This window comes from Rhinatrema bivittatum, chromosome 2 (genome assembly GCF_901001135.1).
Source record: "Rhinatrema bivittatum chromosome 2, aRhiBiv1.1, whole genome shotgun sequence".
NCBI classification, from domain to species: Eukaryota; Metazoa; Chordata; class Amphibia; order Gymnophiona; family Rhinatrematidae; genus Rhinatrema; species Rhinatrema bivittatum.
The window spans coordinates 31,224,171-31,233,171 of NC_042616.1; positions in this window are offsets into that span (position 1 = coordinate 31,224,171).

The window sequence follows — 9,001 nt, forward strand, 5'->3', positions numbered from 1 at the left end:
TTTATATTTTGGTTAGCCTTTTTGGGGTGAACTTTGCAGAGTGTGATTCCTGCACTTCACTGAAGACTGGTAAGTGGCTTATCTATCCCCTTAATTTAATGAATATGTTAAGACTTTTGGCTGAGCTCAGTGTTCCCATTGGGTTGTAAGCATGTGTGGTTGATTGTTAATGATGCTGAAATATAATCAGAGAATACTGGCTGGCTGATATTGGGGTGGGACTATATATCCGTGATGTCAGATTTTGCTCCGTCTCCATCTGCTGGCAGAGGTGCTTAACCTACTGGTGGGAATTGTCCTGCCTGAGTGCAGAGGAAAGGAAATTATCAGGTAAGTAGTAATTTCTCCTTTTCTTAGGCTTAAACCTTGCGTTCTTGGAATTGGTGGCACCTTCTTCCTGAAGTTCCCTTGTAGGTGTGAGGTTATGCATTGGAAGAATACGTTTGTTTATAGACCTCCACCATTTGGAAAGCTTTTTGTCAGACAAAGCAAAGGATACTTAATTGCTATTGGGTTAGGGAGTACCACTTGGGCAGTTACTCAGACAGAAAATTTATATTTTACCTCTAATTTTACTTGTAATTTACCCTTTTTATTTCCTATATGTATGGAGACTTGTGATTCAGTATCTTAGTTGTACATTTAATTGATTTTTTTTTTTTTTTAATTTATGTTGAATCTTTACTTGGATTTTTCATTGCATGTATATGTAATAAAATCTCATAAACAGAATTAAAAAAAAAAACAAAAAACCCTCTAAGGACTGTACCATAAAAAAAACAAAAACATGAACTGGAACGTGGATACAAATATCCTGGTTGGATGAAAGTGCACAAGTTACCGAGAGAAAACCAATTAAGAGTACTATAGTACAGGGGTGGCCAACTCCAGTCCTCAAGGACCACATCTAGACCAGGTTTCCAGAACATCTGTAATGAATATGCATGAGATAGATTTGCATGAATTGCCTCTGTTGTATGCAAATCTACGATATATACTTGTGTATAAGATGAGAAATGTATGATCACCTGCGCCCGAGCCGTCTGCTGCCACTATTCAAAATGGTGCTGGCGACCCTTTGCCCTTACTATGTGACAGGGGCTACTGGTGCCATTGGCCAGCCCCTGTCACACGGTAGGAGCAATGGCTTTTACCCTTTTTATTTCCTAAATGTATGGAGACTTGTGATTCAGTATCTTGGTTGTACATTTAATTGTTTGTTTTTTTAATTTACATAGAATCTTTAATTTGATTTTTCATTGCATGTATATGTAATAAAATCTTATAAATAGAATATGGCAATTGCTCCTGTCATGTGACAGGGGCCGGCCAATGGCACCGGTAGCCCCTGTCACATAGTAAGGGCAAAGGGCCGCCGTCACCATTTTGAATGCTGGCAGCTGACGGCCTGGGCGCAGGAGATTGGGCCTGGGTCCCCCCTGCTGGACCACCAGGGACTTTGCTGAGCCTAGGGCAGGGCTTCCCAAACGTTTAATCAATGTGACCCCGTTTTACACTCGAAAATTTGCATGACCCCAGATGATGACCAAAACAAATTAGCAGGAGTGCAGACCCCTCCATCAATCCCTCCTTCTTACCCTCCCTGCACTCCAGCTAATTCCCTCTCTCGACTTCCATCCCTTCCAGTGAACTTCCTCTCCCCAGTGGAACCCCCTCTCTCTGGGTGTGAGTTGTTTGTGCTGCAGTGTAGTTGATACAGCCTCATAGGTGAACCTACTTGGCCTATGGCAGCAGCTGGAAATGAGCCCTGTAGTGGGACAGTCTGGAGCTTCACCTGTACTAGCCGCCATTCCTGTAAGTTGAGCCCTTGAGTTCTGGCAGCCAGCAGGACTTAGGTGGGTCCCTAAGGCAGTGAAAAGAACAAGAGTCTAATGGCTTGCTGGAGTCAGGATACGCAGCAGACTAACGGAGTTGGAGACGGCCAAGATTGGGGCAGGCAGCTAACAAGGATGGTCAGGTCCAGTTGGCAGACAATCATGGTCAGGGCCAGGCAAGAGGTCAAGATTTGGAGGGTCAGGCCAGGGGTGGTAGACAAATACACACTGAAGACACTGGGTGATACAGAAGGGCAAGGAAGACAAGGTGAGGCAAGGCAGGATAAAGAATCAGGAGCGCAGGAGACAGGAACTGGGAAGTCAAGGCAACACACACTGCAAAGGCAAGAGACACGTTGCTGGGGCAAAGCAGGTAGGGCCGAAGAGCATTTATATAAGACTGGGCTGCTGACATCATCCAAGAGTGCCTCTTCCCCTCTGACCTCTCTCTCACATTCCATGCAACATATCCCCCCTCTTACTCCCACCTCTTCTGTCATTCCCTCCCTCCCTCACCCTCCACAGCCAATCCCTCTTCACTTTATCCAACCCTCAAACCTCACCTGCTTTTCATCCATCTTTTCAAACCGTCCTTTCGCCAAACATCCCCCCTGGCCAGGGTCAGTGGCAACATTTTCATTTGGTTCCTGGGCCACAGGTAAATAACTGGTGGGAATAGAAGGCAAGCAACATTTTACGTGGGTGGATTTAGTGAGGGCTGAGGAGACAGGAGCGGTGGCAATCTCCTCCTTTCGACTCGGGGCTAGTCCCAAACCTGACTGATCTGTAAGTGGCAGCGGCTTTACTAATGAAAGTCAGTAGGGGGCCTGCAGCAGCCCGGATCCCCTCCTCATGCAGGGCTTTCTGTTACCACGGAAACTCATGCAAAGCCAGTGCCGCTGTAGGACCTATGAACATAGGCTCGCTCGTAGGCCTCATGCTGACTTCCACTATTCATGCTACTGGCACCTGAAGAGTGCTCACATTTGAAGCACTTGTGACCCCAACTGAGGGTTTGGTGACCCCATTTGGGGTCCCAACCCACTGTTTGGGAAGCCCTGGCCTAGGGGGATTTGAGAGGTGGGGGGGGGTGAGTGATTTAAAAATACTTTTGACACTTAAAAATAGTGGCAAGATTTTCTGACCCAGATTAAATTGGTTGAGCCCACCAGGTTTTATCCTCGACTTGTCCACGGGTGACTGATTAAATCTTGATTTCGGGGCCCAAAAAGTACCCTCGATTTATACATGGCATCGACTTATACACAAGTATCTATGTTATCTCATGCATATTCCTTATGGATAATGATATCCTGAAAACCAGGTCTCTGTGGCTCTCCAGGACAGGAGTTGGCTACCCCGGCTATAGGAAATTTAAAATTGATTTTGAAAAGTGCTGAAGCAACACAAGTTAAATTACAAACCATTACTCAACTTGCAATTCCTACACTGCCTTCTAGAAGGAATGAGAGGGAATTTACCAGCACATGATGGGAACGAAGCAAAGGCATTTTGAAAAACAAGAGAAAAAAGCTCTTTAAAGAATCTGACCAGCAGATAAAATCGACTGGAAAATTCATAAACATAATAGGCCCCTTATATTACAGGGAGGTAAATTAAGATTGAAGCACATTACACTGAGGTACATTACAGTAGCAAATCCAGAGCGTTGCATCAGAAACCGCACATGGATCAAGATCATGAATGGTTAAGGAGATGTGACCTTACACCTGAAGGTAAGAGATTGACAACTGCAGCACAGGATAGCAGATTACAGACAAGACGGTTTGCAGCTTGCATAGAAAAAACTTTTATAAAACAGATAAACGCAGATTCTGTAAAAAACAAAAGTAGAAATAATTGCACACATTGTTGCAGGATGTCAAACGATGGTGGCAAGCCTGTTTACAGGAAGGCTTAATAAAATGGCACATCTAATCCACTGGATAGTGTGCGAACATTGTAACATTACTGTAGCAAGAAAGCCCTGGTACCATAACCCTTAGAAAACTGTGATTACCTGGGACATCCCCATCCCAGCAAGCAAAGGGCTTGATGCACGCAAACTAGATAAGGTGATAAAGGAGAAAGTCACAGGACTGGCATTGCTGACAGAAGTGCCAGTACCAGGCAGCTGTTCCGTGCATCATAGGGAGAAAGAGAAGATCTTCAAGTATCAAACGATGCAATTAGAGACTGTAAACATACGGCAGAATTATGGTGGCTGCCACCGGCCTGATTATAAAGAACCTCCAGGTCCATCTAAATGTGTTGCCTTCGCATATAACATCTTATCAGCTCCCGCCCTGACCCTTGGACCGTTCCACTGCTCTTATCCTTTCTCCGCTGTGACTTCTGGACTTCATCTTGGACTTCGCCTCCGGGAGACCCCGCCTAAGTCCCAGCGACTCGGGTCCTCACGGGCTCCTCCCGGGGGGACCTCAGGCTTTCAAGGGTGAAGCTTCTTTCTGGTCTCCGGGCCACTACATCCTCTGCGGAGATCTCCTCTCTATCCATCATCATCCGCTGGCCGGCCCGAGGGTCCACGACTCCTAACACCTTCACTAAATAAACAGTGTCTATAATGTTTTGTTACATCTAATAGGGATAAAAAGTAAAAAAAAAAAAACCTTATGAACACAGTCATGTGACAGGCACTCCAGTCTGATTCGGGACCAAAACATACATTATATGCAGAGAAAATGGACAAGACAGCTGCTCTCTGTTTCTTGATCAAAGCCATTCACCTTCCTTATCTAACTCACATACAAGTATTTATTTATCCATCGTTTAAAGCAGTGGTTCTCAACCTTTTATCTATCCGACACACTTGAGAGATGACGCTCACATGCGTAACACACTGAACACATGACCATCATGGGACTAAATATAAACATATGCTCTGCATCTACAGGAATCTCCTGCTTCCTAACAATGGGTGCAGAGCAGAACTAAGATATTTCCCTGTACAACTCACCATACAAAAAAGATATTGATTCTGGTGTCATCTTAATAACAGCATCACAAACTCCCTCTACTAGCAGGTGCATTGTAAAATAATACAAACAAACCCCACTCTGTACACATCTATCAGACCTGCCATACCGCAGCAGCACTAACTCCAAGAAATGAAACAGCACTAGCCCTACCCATGAAAAGGCAGCAGCTCACCACCAGTGCAGTATCATACTGAGAAAATACAGCAAATAAGGCTGATACTTTACTAGCATGTAGGGGTTTGCACTTCATCTCAGACACATACAGACAGAGCACAGACAGAGCTGCCTTCACCAAATGTAGAATAAAAGAGCACAAATTGCAAAAGTGCAAACAAAACCTGGAATGGAAACCCCAAGACCACCTTCTGCATGCAGTGCATGGAGACTAGAAACAGAAATATATTTCCTCCTCCACTAAGCAAAGTTCAGAGAGAAGAAATGCATATTCTCAAAACTGTACCCCGTCACTCCCCTCCATGCCCCCATCACCCCTCACTTCTCCCAACTGCTCAATCATCCCTTCCCATGCTCCTATCCCTGTCCAACATTCCCGACATCTCAACCCCACATCCTCTTCCTCGTCTCCCTCTCTCCCCTGATCAACTCTTTCTGTCCTTCCCGCTCCCCTTCCCTACCCAGAATACCTCTGACTTCCTCTTTCCTACCCCTTCCTGCTTAGCATCCCCCGCCTCCCTCTCCCCCAACCCGTCCCTCCTCCACCTCTCCCTACCCAACAACCCCAATCTCCTTTCCCCAATCCTTCCTATTCAGCAGACTCCTGACTCCCTATCTCCCCACCCCTTCCTGCCCAGTACATTTCTCCCTCCTCCTGGCTCCCAGCCAGCAGAAAAGCCTTCAGTCCAATCCAGAGTCTCCCTCCCTCGATGGGGCCGCACTCCGACGCGGGTTCAATAGGCGCTAATCCACCCCCTAATGCGATAGGGGGATTAGCGCCTATTTAACCTGCGTTGGATTTGAAGTGAGTGTAATAGCGCTCATCACATGCACGTTTATCACTCAGCTGTTAACACCTACCTGGAGCAGGCATTAATAGTTGAGCGCAGGTAAAAAAAAAAAAGTACAGAAAAGCAGAAAAAATTGCTTTTCTGTACTTCTTCTCTTAAGTAAAAAATTTAAAAGAAAACTCAGCAGACCGCCGAGTTATGAAGACTGACGCCAAGTTTACCGGCGTCGGTCTTCATATCCGGCAGCCACGGCGGGGGTCGCGTTAGCAAGGAGGTGCTAAGATCGCGCAAGCAACCCTAGCGCGACCCCCTAATTTGGGTATTGCATGGCGCCCCCCCCCCTCCTTGCGGGCACCACGCGCGTGTTAGGAAAGCGGGCGCTGACTTTTCAGCGCCCGCTTTCCGCGCTTTATATTGCATCGGCCCCTTTATCAGCAGATGAGGGCAAGAAGCATGGAGAAGAGGAAGATGAGGAGGCAGCAGAGGATCTACAGACCTTTCTCCCTAACGTTCCTGCGTCCAAATCCAGCCCCCATGGGGGGTGAGGAGAGCATCGGCAGCCTCACTGCCAGGCCAGGCAGAGGAAGATAAAGTTGGTGTCCTGCCGGGCCCTTATGAACTGGAGTTGGTGATATCGCGCTCTGATCTGGGTGAAGGAGGAAGGAATAACCTCCCACTGGGCCAGGAAGAGGAGAAGGAAGCAAGAGCAGATTCCAGTCACAGCCAATAAAAGCGAAGTCAGACAATTCCTGACCTGACTGATGAGGAAAGATCAGTCCTCTGCTGGCTCTGCGACACACCTCCCGGGACTTCGTGCCACACTAGTGTGTCCCGACACAGCTGTTGAGAACCACTGGTTTAAAGAAACCATATCTTATTAGTTTCTGTACTAATTCAGTGCTAGCCATCAAGAGAGGTATACATACGTGTCCCCCCCTCACCCCTCCTCTAACCCACCCAACCTCACACCCAGACACCCTCTTCCCCCTCCTCCCCCCTCCCCCTCCTCACCCCCCAACCTCTCATCCCATCCCCCCTAACCCAGCCTCCCCTCCACTCCCGCACCTTGTATTTCGAATGTACTCAATAGAATGTTTATAGAATGTACTTAACCCTTGCTTTTTGTAAATAAACCCCTTATTCCCTCCTCTGCTCCCAGCATACTCATATAGCTCCAAGTTACTACCCTGCCCCTTCCCTCCCCTCTAGTTATAATATCAGTTACAATGTAAAGCCCTGTTGGCTGAATTTGCTGTTGTCTGGAAACCGATGTGATGTCGCGTGCGAATGTCGGTATAGAAAAAATGTTAAATAAAAATAAAAAAAAAATACGTCACTGCCAACGAAACCAGGCTTTCTTAAACAATTTACTAAATTAATTCCATTTTCTGCAAAGATCAGCTCATCTCTCACAACTTTAATTCCCCACCAGTCTGTTTATAACTTTTAAACAGAAAAATCAATTCATCTCTGAGAATGACTTTCAACTGTACATATCCCCCTCTTATCTGCCAAGTCCATTAACTCTCCAGCTCCCAGTGTCCTTTCAAGTTCTAACACTTCCACAGCAAATGTAAACTGAGACGGAGCTGAGATTCCCGGAGCGGATCCCCACTCCCGGGTCTTGGGCAGACATCGGTTCTTTGCTGCGATGCATTAATATAGTTACCCCCTGGCAGCAATCAGACATAAACAGAAAACCAGATTCCAAACAATTTGGGGAGGGGAATTATCTTTTTCTCCCTCCCTAGTCTGACAATAGTTCTCTCACAAGTTCAAAACCTGCAAATGCTTTTCCAGAGACTTTCCCCTCTTATGCTCCTGTAGGTAATCTCGGAGCCCTGCAAGCAAGGCTGCTGTCAAAGAGCCGTCCTGTAGCCAGCACAAACAAGGGCTGGATTTTGCTCTTTGTATTGTGTTCCAGTACAAGCTTATTAAGTAGAAATGCTGCTCAGACCAAATCTACAGCCTAGAAAGAAGCTAAAAATGAGTGGGCATCCCCACGGCAAATCAAAGTAAATAGTGCACTTTTATCTACAGTTGGCCAAACAAAATCTATTACTTGCAAACAACAAAGAAAAATTATACTTGCATTCTCCAATCTTATGGAGCTTCACATGGTATCTTTAATTATCACAATCCCGACCATGCTACCCATTTCTGGTACAGTAAGGCTAGGTCTATGTCCTGTATGGCCTGCGTTAGCATGCATGTTTGAAAATCCACCCCGTACGTGCTTGCTTTTTAAACTTGTGAGCATTGTAGAGACTCGCGTACATTAAATATGTGCGCACCTTTTTCAGCTTTGCACAGTTTTAATGCATCCCTTACGTCAGGCTCGCAGTGAGGCAGAGACACATCGAGCTCTGTCTCTTACTGTAGGAATCGGGGGCGGTTCCTTCATGAGGCAGGGTGAGGCGGCGGCCTCAGGCAGCAGAATTTTGGAGCGGCAAGAAGTGCCCCTCCAAAACACCCTGTACCACAGTCGGCGCCTCACTCTGCCTCCAAAGTCAAACATCGGATCGGGCAGGGCTAAACCAAACCCTTGCCCGATCCGCTGAGTGGCAACCCCAGGCAGCAGGAGTCACGTTTTTTTCCCAATGTCATCTCCCGCTGCCGCGGGTCTCACTATGGAGTGAATTTTCAAAGAGCTTTTGCACATACACGCGCACTTAGGGGCGGATTTTAAAACAATACGCGCGCTGGTACTTTTGTTCGCGCCAGTGGCGCGAACAAAAGTACACCAGATTTTATAAGATACGCGCGTAGCCGCACGTATCTTATAAAATCCGGGGTCGGCGCGCACAAGGGGGTGCACATTTGTGCAACCTGCGCGCGCCGAGCCCAGCACAGCCTGCCTGTTCCCTCCGAGGCCGCTCCGATTTCGGAGCGGCCTTGGAGGGAACTTTTCTTCACCCTCCCCCCACCTTCCCCTCCCTTCCCCTACCTAACCCACCCCCCCGGCCCTATCTAACCCCCCCCCTTACCTTACCCCTTACCTTTGATTTGCCGGCAGCCCCGCTCCGTCCTCCGGTCCCGGGGGCATGGTCTGGAGGCCTCGACCACGCCCCTGGGCCGGCACCACGCCCCCGGGCCCGCCCCCGAAACGCCGCGTCGTTTCGGGAATGCCCCCGGACACGCCCCCTCCCTCCCCTTTTCAAAAGCCCCGGGACTTACGCGCGTCCCGGGGCTTTACGCGCGC